Source organism: Euprymna scolopes, chromosome 12 (assembly GCF_053919585.1).
Source record: "Euprymna scolopes isolate OS-2025 chromosome 12, ASM5391958v1, whole genome shotgun sequence".
Lineage (NCBI taxonomy): Eukaryota > Metazoa > Mollusca > Cephalopoda > Sepiida > Sepiolidae > Euprymna > Euprymna scolopes.
In genome coordinates, this window is record NC_136493.1 from 148,365,156 (window position 1) to 148,374,491 (window position 9,336).

At 38.3% G+C, this 9,336-nt stretch overlaps 2 protein-coding genes and 1 pseudogene across 3 annotated transcripts in view; 2 read left to right on the forward strand and 1 right to left on the reverse strand.

Annotated features, from left to right (window-relative positions):
- The window catches only part of LOC145291537 (transcription initiation protein SPT3 homolog), a 440,277-nt gene that overhangs the window by 295,132 nt on the left and 135,809 nt on the right, over positions 1-9,336 (reverse strand). The window lies entirely within an intron of this gene.
- The window catches only part of LOC145291535 (uncharacterized), a 429,029-nt gene that overhangs the window by 136,489 nt on the left and 283,204 nt on the right, over positions 1-9,336 (forward strand). The window lies entirely within an intron of this gene.
- LOC145291720 (U2 spliceosomal RNA) lies at positions 6,315-6,450 on the forward strand (annotated as a pseudogene).

Here is a 9,336-nt window from a genome sequence, read left to right on the forward strand (position 1 = left end):
AGATAAATACTATAGTTTTAACAAAAAAGCTACACTTGGCCTTTTGGCCAAGATCAAAGTGAGGACTGCAGTTGGGCGCCTGGAGTGGCAACAAACCTCCCGGCGCCCTTCAGTTGGACAGATGGCCCGGTCCGGATCCTCGGCGTGTGGTTCGGACCGGGTCTCCAGCTTGACAAGAATTGGTTGGAGGTACGGTCAAAGGTGGAGGCTGCAGTCAATTCGTGGCTTCCTAGGAAACTTTCCTTAAAGGGTAGAGCTGAGGCGTGCGCCACTTACGTCTTTCCTCTCATCCTTTACCGACTGACTGTACTTCCCCTGCCTGCACAACACCTAAAAGCTCTTGTCGAACTCCAGTCTATCAACTAGGTTGGGAGGGTCCTACTAATCACCTTTTGTTTTTTCTTCCCCCGCCCTCGACACAAATGAATTATTGTACCATTTTATTGTTATCTTTTTTGGTTTTACACGTCAATAAAAAATGTTTTAAAAATTGGGAGTTAAGTAGGACGTCCCCCTATATGAAAGGGTGAATGCGGTATTATGGTGAAAGAAGATACTAGCTGGGAGAAACTTTTGACTTTGTTTAGTTCTGGAGTGACAAGGATGACAAACGACCTCCACAATCCCCCCTTTTGAGTTCGCCATGTGCCTAAGTTTTTTGTTCATCGTTGATTTTGACTGTATTTTTAACATGAATAAAAGATTTAATATCTCAAAGTGTAGTATTTGTTCTTCAGATGCGCCACTTCCATTTCTCGCTCTCTTTCAGTGGAGGAGAAATCCTTCACGACTGAGACAATTTTTATTTTTGTACCTTTTCTCCACGTTAAAAAACGAGCCTGGTGTCTAACTTTGTCCCGTGGGGAGGCATAGTAAATAGGTACAATGATATCAGGATGTATCCATTTATGCTGAACATCCACAGAATGCCAACATCAATATATCACATGTGAAAGAGTTCGCTGTGGAATTTCCACAGGTCCCGCCAGTCTAATATACTAGTTTGTTTTACAAAGTTTGTTACTTGAAATATTTGAAAGCAAAATTTTAAATAAAGATTTCATTGTTTTTTGTGCCCCTTTTTATTTTTGTGTTATTCGGACTACTGTTCTCATCTTTATTTTTACAACGTTTCAGCCGATACAACCTTTGACCTTCAAGTATATCTTGTTGAACTCTAGAATCTTTCTTTCAAAATCGGAAATCTGCACGTCATTTTGAACGAACCCCTTCATTTAATCCACACGGCTAGCATGCTTCCGTTCCGTCAGTCATGACTAGGTAGAAATCCTAATTCGCAATTATATTTTGAATGTGGCACTGACGATTGGACCTTCAACTTCCAGAAAAGTGTCACTTACAATCGAATTTTACCAAATCCACTTTTCCAGAGATCATTGCAGGACATAATACTTTTTGTTTTCTGTTGACTATTTCTGCGCCACTGCCCAAAATGTTGAATATCCAAACTTCCTCTTTAAACGGAAAGTTAGAATTTAATCATACATTTTACTTGCTGGCATCTTTCACAGTGATGCCCCCCCCCCCACTCCCCCGTTCTTCAAACGGAATCGAACTTGTCGAGTGACGCTTATTAAATTAAAGGAAATTTTCAAGTCAATTCAGATAATTTGAGCAAATTAATAAGAGTGCATTTAAAGCCATTGGAAGACTCAAGGAAAAGTCTAACTTCAAAAAGCGAAACCACCGAGATTGATTCATAAAGTGTTCTTTCATTTAGCCAAGAGATTGGTTTTAAAAGTCGGGAGCTTGATTGAAACCGCAAAACACAAATCAGCCATTTAAAGAAGAGGAATTGGTGAGGGGTAAAAGCTATAATAGCTCATATCTTTCTTTTAGCTTCCTTTCCCGTTTTAATGCGACCTCTTCCTTCTTTCTAGTGTTCCGATAAAGGTGGGTATTAACCCCATACCTTTAAAGAGTTTAAAGCAAAACTAAAAATAAAACGGCTTTCTTTATTAGATACTAGAAAATATTCACTCAGACCAAAGGCCTCCATACGTAATGAATAGTTTTTTTTTTTATGATTATTTTTTTTTTTATCGCCATTGCAGTTTGTCTTCTCTACCTGGCCATTTACACCTTTCATAATTATTTCCTTTGTTTCATAAGAATAGAGGAAGGGACAAAAAAGGGGCAGAATTATTAAAAAGGGGTCGGAATTGCGACATCGAAGATCCCCAATTTAAGTTTTGATATCTTTGTAGATTTGGTTTAGACAATTTTCAGTAAAGAATTATATTCAGACGAAAATATTAGATGTGCGCGCGCGTGCATGCGTGCGTGCGTGTGTGTGTGTGTTGGGGGAGGGGATAAACGCTATCAAAAAGAGAAAGTTAAAAGAGAGAGGGTAAAAGTGAAATAATCAATGATTTAGAGTCAAAGAGATAGAGAAGTTTAGAGAGGAGGAGATAAAGAAAGAGAGAGAGAGAGAGAGAGAGACGGACAGACAGGGGGAGAGCAAGAGGTACAGATAACGAGAGGAAGAGAGATAAACAAAGAGAGATATATAGAGATTCTATATGTATAGTGCGTGTGTGGTGTTTGTGGGGAAAAACAACAAAGTGCTCAATTATATAAAAAAAAAGAATTCAAGATAAGATTAATTATAAAATGTTACAGAAGGTAAGAAAAACATTGGTACCGTTGGTTTCAAATCCGATAAAAGTGGAATAGTTTGTGGTCGAGAAATATTTAATTCTCTTCAGCCTCTGTTTATATCTATTTCCACCCCATTTACTTGTGAGAACACCTATGAACAGAGGCTAAACAGAATTTGATATTTTTCTACCATAAACTGGCCCCCTTGTATCGGATTTGAAAGCGACGTTCCCAATGTTTTTCTAACCTCTTGTAACATTTTAAAATATATATATACATATATACATACAGACAGAGTGAGAGAGAGTAAGAAATTGATGCGGATAGTGAGAGAGAAAGAGACAATGATACAGGGAGAGAAAGACAGAGAGAGAGAGAGGGAGAGAAAGAGGTTGAGAGACAGAGGGAGAGAAAGAGGTTGAGAGAGAGAGGGAGAGAAAGAGGTTGAGAGAGAGAGGGAGAGAAAAAGTTGAGAGAGAGAGGGAGAGAAAAAGAGGTTGAGAGAGAGGGAGAGAAAGAGGTTGAAAGAAAGGGAGAGAAAGAGGTTGATACTGGGAGAGAGAGAGAGAGAGAGGTTGATACTGGGAGACAGAGAGAGAGAGAGGTTGATACTGGGAGACAGAGAGAGAGAGAGGTTGATACTGGGAGACAGAGAGAGAGAGAGGTTGATACTGGGAGACAGAGAGAGAGAGAGGTTGATACTGGGAGACAGAGAGAGAGAGAGAGAGGTTGATACTGGGAGACAGAGAGAGAGAGAGAGAGGTTGATACTGGGAGACAGAGAGAGAGAGGTTGATACTGGGAGACAGAGAGAGAGAGAGAGAGAGAGAGGTTGATACTGGGAGACAGAGAGAGAGAGGTTGATACTGGGAGACACACAGAGAGAGGTTGATACTGGGAGACAGAGAGAGAGAGGTTGATACTGGGAGACAGAGAGAGAGAGAGGTTGATACTGGGAGACAGAGAGAGAGAGGTTGATACTGAGAGAGAGAGGTTGATACTGGGAGACAGAGAGAGACAGAGAGAGAGGTTGATACTGGGAGACAGAGAGAGAGAGGTTGATACTGGGAGACAGAGAGAGAGGTTGATACTGGGAAACAGAGAGAGAGAGAGAGGTTGATACTGGGAGACAGAGAGAGAGATGTTTATACTGGGAGACAGAGAGAGAGAGAGAGATGTTTATACTGGGAGACAGAGAGAGAGAGAGATGTTTATACTGGGAGACAGAGAGAGAGATTGATACTGGGAGACAGAGAGAGAGATTGATACTGGGAGACAGAGAGAGAGAGAGGTTGATACTGGGACAGAGAGAGAGAGAGAGATGTTTATACTGGGAGACAGAGAGAGAGAGAGAGAGAGAGAGATGTTGATACTGGGAGACAGAGAGAGAGAGATGTTGATACTGGGAGACAGAGAGAGAGAGAGATGTTTATACTGGGAGACAGAGAGAGAGAGGTTGATACTGGGAGACAGAGAGAGAGAGAGGTTGATACTGGGAGACAGAGAGAGACAGAGGTTGATACTGGGAGACAGAGAGAGACAGAGGTTGATACTGGGAGACAGTGAGAGACAGAGGTTGATACTGGGAGACAGAGAGAGAGAGGTTGATACTGGGAGACAGAGAGAGAGAGGTTGATACTGGGAGACAGAGAGAGAGGTTGATACTGGGAGACAGAGAGAGAGAGAGAGGGTGATACTGGGAGACAGAGAGAGAGAGAGGGTGATACTGGGAGACAGAGAGAGAGAGAGAGAGAGAGAGAGGTTGATACTGGGAGACAGAGAGAGAGAGAGAGGGTGATACTGGGAGACAGAGAGAGAGAGAGAGGGTGATACTGGGAGACAGAGAGAGAGAGAGAGAGAGAGGGTGATACTGGGAGACAGAGAGAGAGAGAGAGAGAGAGAGAGAGAGAGAGAGGTTGATACTGGGAGACAGAGAGAGAGAGGTTGATACTGGGAGACAGAGAGAGAGAGTGGTTGATACTGGGAGACAGAGAGAGAGAGAGAGGTTGATACTGGGAGACAGAGAGAGAGAGAGAGGTTGATACTGGGAGACAGAGAGAGAGAGAGAGGTTGATACTGGGAGACAGAGAGAGAGAGAGAGGTTGATACTGGGAGACAGAGAGAGAGAGAGAGGTTGATACTGGGAGACAGAGAGAGAGAGAGAGGTTGATACTGGGAGACAGAGAGAGAGATAGAGGTTGATACTGGGAGACAGAGAGAGAGAGAGAGAGAGAGAGGTTGATACTGGGAGACAGAGAGAGAGAGAGGTTGATACTGGGAGACAGAGAGAGAGAGAGGTTGATACTGGGAGACAGAGAGAGAGAGAGGTTGATACTGGGAGACAGAGAGAGAGAGGTTGATACTGGGAGACAGAGAGAGAGAGAGAGAGAGAGAGGTTGATACTGGGAGACAGAGAGAGAGAGAGGTTGATACTGGGAGACAGAGAGAGAGAGGTTGATACTGGGAGACAGAGAGAGAGAGGTTGATACTGGGAGACAGAGAGAGAGAGAGGTTGATACTGGGAGACAGAGAGAGAGAGAGGTTGATACTGGGAGAGAGAGAGAGAGAGGGGTTGATACTGGGAGACAGAGAGAGAGAGAGGTTGATACTGGGACACAGAGAGAAAGAGAGGTTGATACTGGGACACAGAGAGAAAGAGAGGTTGATACTGGGAGACAGAGAGAGAGAGGTTGATACTGGGAGACAGAGAGAGAGAGAGAGGTTGATACTGGGAGACAGAGAGAGAGAGGTTGATACTGGGAGAGAGAGAGAGGTTGATACTGGGAGCCAGAGAGAGAGGTTGATACTGGGAGACAGAGAGAGAGGTTGATACTGGGAGACAGAGAGAGAGGTTGATACTGGGAGACAGAGAGAGAGGTTGATACTGATAAAGAGGTTGATACTGAAAGAGAGAAAGGGGTTGGTACAGAAAAAGAGAGAAAGAGGTTGATACAGGGAGAGAAGAAATAGAAAAAAGATTATTACCGACAGACGGAGAGAAAGAGATAACAGATTGATACAGATAAAGGAAAGGAGGTCCGGTTATACAGAAGGATAAGTACAGAGAGAGCAAGTCATTCAAATATATATTATACACACACACATATATATATACTCACTCCCATGAATTTTTAGTCGTGTGCAAGCGACTCTATAAGTCTGTCAGTCTGTCCGTAACACTTTTGTGCTTGGCCTTTTTGGTTAAGATCAAAGGTCTGTTGTTAATAGACGCTGTTCTTAGCTTTTTAAGCTTTTCTTGGCCTTTTGACCAAGATTAAAGTGTCGCCAAAGACTCCAATTTTTACTTTAGTTACAAAGACCCTGCAACACTCCCCTCCCCAGACCTTATAGGGCCTTGTGCCTAAATTTGTTTTGTCTTTTGGAGATTTTACTTTTTTAAATTTTTTAATTTTATATTGGAATTTTTTTTATTGTAATTTTTTCTTTAAACGAAATAAATTAAATATAAAGATCAAAGTGTAGTATCTGTTCCGGCAGATACTGCAAGCAAAGACCATATGTGGGGGAAACCTCACATATAAGACCTTGGTCAATGTAGGGGCAACCCTTCATACCAATTGTCACTATCGAGCTCCCCTACTCCCCAGGGAGTTGTTCCCTATTTCTCCTTCACTCCTCACATTAAAAATCGGCCTTGTGCCTAATTAGCTCGGTGGGGGAGCAAATAAATACAGCTTTTCTTGGCCTTTTGGCAAAGATCAAAGTGTAGTATCTGTTCTTACTACATGCTGTACTTATGTTTGTAACTTTGTGATATAAAGTGGGGGTCACTTTTCTGTATTAATTTAATGTAAAATGATCACTCACTTTACAACCAGTCAGTCTCAAAGCCATTCAAGTCATTCTCCAGATCATTCAAGTTGTTTTTGAAGGATTCCAGTTATTTTTTAAGCATTCAAGTCATTCTTAAGGTCATTCAATTCATCCTTAAGTTCATTAAAGTCATTCTAAGTCATTTACTTTTTATTTATCTAAGTCATTTCAGCCCATTTTTCGGTCATTTTAGTTTATCTTTAAGAATTTCATGTCAATCCTGCATTCATTCATTACACGAGAGCACGCAATAATGGCTATCGGCCTAGCTTTTTTGTGTATTGATATTCATATTAAAAACCCTTTTTTATATTTATTTAGAAAGAAAATACAACTTTGTTATATATGGGTTGTGGAATTGCATTCATCTGCAAAACATCTAGCTAATTTTGTATATTCTTTTAAACATTCATTTTAATTGATTTCCTATTAGTTTTTTTGTATGCATATATATGTTTAAAAAATTTTGCCTACCAAACTCCTGTCAATTTTTGGTCTACAGACATGAAACTTAATATATAGGGTATTCGAACCAATGCGAAACCTCATACTTGGGTTTTAACTAGGGAAAATTGGTGCAAAAGTGTAAAATTTTTAAAAATGGAATTTGCAAGGTGAAGGTTGAACGACAGCATTATGAATATGCATGCATAACGTAATAGCGATTGGTTCAGATTTAAATTTTTAGCCTTGCAGCAAACATATCTTCATAGCTTAGGCATTAACATCAAAGGAAAAAGTAAATCGTAAGCTAAACGTTTTGATTTCAATTCTCGGTGGTGGCGCACAAGTTTTTAACTTTTCAAATCTTTACTATATAGTGGGTCCAATAATAAATATGAAACCTGCATTAATCAAAATATCATATTAAGCATATTTTATGACCGGGCAATAACGGGTAGCCTGCTAGTATCTATCTATCTATATAATTATAAAACTCAAATGACCTTGTAACGGGTGTTGTAACTCAACATCTGGTTTATGACTTCCGATTGCGCATGCATATATAAACAAATAACCAATGCAACAATAAAACGTATTGCTTTACCGTGTACGTTTTCAGCATCCCAATTGTTTTGTTTTTTTTCGTGTTTAAATTATCCAAATAAACAATTGTTAATACTTTCTGCATTTTTTTGTTTTTACATCGTTCATTTCCATATACGTTTAAGTTATTTTAACGCAATTTTCTTACAAATAAATCTAATTTAACCCGTTGACAACCATAGAGCATTTTACAATGGTGATTTACCCACAGCCTTTTTTTTTTTTAATTTATTCTCCATTTTTTAATACACCTTTCTAAAAAACATACATACATTTTCTTCTATCATAAACAAATAACCCCAAAAATGTTTTTTTTTAATTCACATGACAAATAAATAATCAATGCGACAATAAAACATTGTTTTACTGTGTACGTTTTCAGCGTCCAAATTGTTTATTTTTTTAGCGTTTAAATTAAAAGACATATCAAAATTTGAATTTAACTTTAAGTATTATGGTATGTGTTCAGTGCACATTTACCTATAAGTATGGTTAACCACTTATAATTCAATGGCTGTAAGTTTTGCTTTTTTTTATCAAAAATAAACAATTATAAACAGAAGGACTTATAGAAATCTATCTATATTCTTTTTTCATTTTAATATACTTTCATGGAAATGTTTCTATTATGTCACAAAAAACTATTTTCTTTATGTCACACTCATACATTAATTCCATAGCTAATATTATTATTACGGGTCACGGGTAGTCTAGTATATATATATATATATATATATATATATATATATATATATATAGAGAGAGAGAGAGAGAGAGAGACAGACAGACAGACAGACAGACAGAGAAAGAGAAAGGGGACGGGAGGTAGAAAGAGGGATGGGAAGAGGAAAAAAAGGGATGGAAAAGGAGAGAGAGAGGGGAGGGAAGAGGGAGAGATAGACTGAAATAGACAGACAGAATCGTATACAGACAGAAAGAGTGCTTCTGCCACGCGAGAATAAGAAGACTTGAAATAAAGTTGCTTGTCCATTAGAGAGTGGCACACACATGACATATCAAAGAAGGAGCCCTACTCTGTAACTTTTACCGAGTTTGTTTGGACGCCTGCTGTGTTTGATGTCTGCCAGCATCCACCTGGAGGTTGAAACCAAATCTCCAAGTATCTCCAACAAACCCTCATTCAACATATGCTAGGCCGTCACCTCTTCCATCATTTCACCAAATGACATAATGACAAGCTTCTAGCAATTTCGGCCTTCATTCTTTTGTCCAAAACCTTTTATTTTTCTCTTTCGCACTATTATCACCATCCCATGTAATACACGTAGGTTTATTGATAGTACAGGGACTAAGTCGGAGATAAATATTGTTCAACCTGATACAGTAGAGTTAACTTGGTCATATGATACCCGGAAGGATTCTTAGTTGACAGAAAAATTTACATATATTACATTAGAAATATATTATTACATTAGAAATATATTACATGTATTACATTAGAAATATATTACATGTATTACATTAGAAATATGTTACATATATTACATTAGAAATATATTACATATATTACATTAGAAATATGTTACATATATTACATTAGAAATATATTACATATATTACATTAGAAATATATTACATATATTACATTAGAAATATGTTACATGTATTACATTAGAAATATGTTACATGTATTACATTAGAAATATGTTACATATATTACATTAGAAATATGTTACATATATTACATTAGAAATATATTACATATATTACATTAGAAATATGTTACATATATTACATTAGAAATATATTACATATATTACATTAGAAATATATTACATGTATTACATTAGAAATATATTACATATATTACATT